Source organism: Cyprinodon variegatus, unplaced genomic scaffold (genome assembly GCF_000732505.1).
Source record: "Cyprinodon variegatus isolate N-32 unplaced genomic scaffold, C_variegatus-1.0 Scaffold636, whole genome shotgun sequence".
Classification (NCBI taxonomy): domain Eukaryota; kingdom Metazoa; phylum Chordata; class Actinopteri; order Cyprinodontiformes; family Cyprinodontidae; genus Cyprinodon; species Cyprinodon variegatus.
Window position 1 is genome coordinate 166,154 of NW_015151089.1, and position 1,111 is coordinate 167,264.

A 1,111-nucleotide genomic window follows, 5' to 3' on the forward strand; every position below is an offset into this window, starting at 1 on the left:
TTCGTTTTGACTTCGTGTGGACGGGGCCTTAGCTTCTGCGGCTTATACTCAGGTGTGGCTAATAGTCCGAAAATTACGGTACTCTTTATCAGACATGTTTAAGCCAGAATGATTTGACATTTTAATACGACTTCCCTACGACTTTAAAAAAATAAAATGATTTCATAACAACACAATTGGGCAGATGAAGCATGTTTTTTTGCAACATAAACTTATTAAACTGTCCTTTACAGAAGACAATGCAGCAAAAGATAAACATCAAAATCTTGTTTTTGCCATGTTTTCATCTGATATCTGAACAGTTCACTTACTCATGGGGGGGCAGATTAACCTGAAATTGTTCTCCAGAAAAAATTGTGATTCTCTGAAAAAATTATTACATAAGTAAAAGTAAAAACTGAACAATTTACTCCAAAAAGTATTTTTTCTTTTCCAAAATGAACTCCAACAGTTATAACTAGTTACTATCCTCCTTTATTTCTACTACTATGACTTATCATCATGAGTTATGATATGACTTATAACTATAATTGTAATGATAATAGAGATAATGTTAGAATTTGTTGATCCACTTTTTTATCATGCAGAATTTTGCAGCTGAGGTTGTTTTAGAACATCCTGTCCAGAAAAGCGTGTTCACTGTGAGATAAGACTATTGCTTTATGATGCTCCGGCTCTATTAGGCTAAGCATGTTATCATGCTAGTGTCAGCAGTTCAGGCTAAGCACACTCGTGCCAATGTGTACTCTTGGAGAGCTTCTTCTGCTGCAGTTTTTTTTATGTGTCCTCAGCTTTCCCAAAGTCTGAATGTGAGACGGTTGGTCAGTCTTTATTGTACTCATGGGCGGTTCTAGACGGGGGCCAACGGGGGCCAGTGCCCCTGTAGATCATGTCCTGGCCCCTGTAATGAAGATACCTATAAGAAATTCTAATGATGATCTGTGCTGAAACAGACATGGTTACTGATAGGTCCTTTGGATCTATTTCATTTTTTTTTCTTTAGAAATTATAGTTTTACTAATTATATAAAAACAATAAGGTGATAGCTTCAGTGGTATTGAGATGGGATCCCAGTTTTCCATCTAATAAATGTTTTTTTTTTCAAAACAAA

General features: G+C 35.6%; 1 protein-coding gene across 1 annotated transcript in view; it reads left to right on the forward strand.

Moving 5' to 3' along the window:
- The window catches only part of LOC107096598 (2-oxoglutarate dehydrogenase, mitochondrial-like), a 47,400-nt gene that overhangs the window by 11,502 nt on the left and 34,787 nt on the right, over positions 1–1,111 (forward strand). The window lies entirely within an intron of this gene.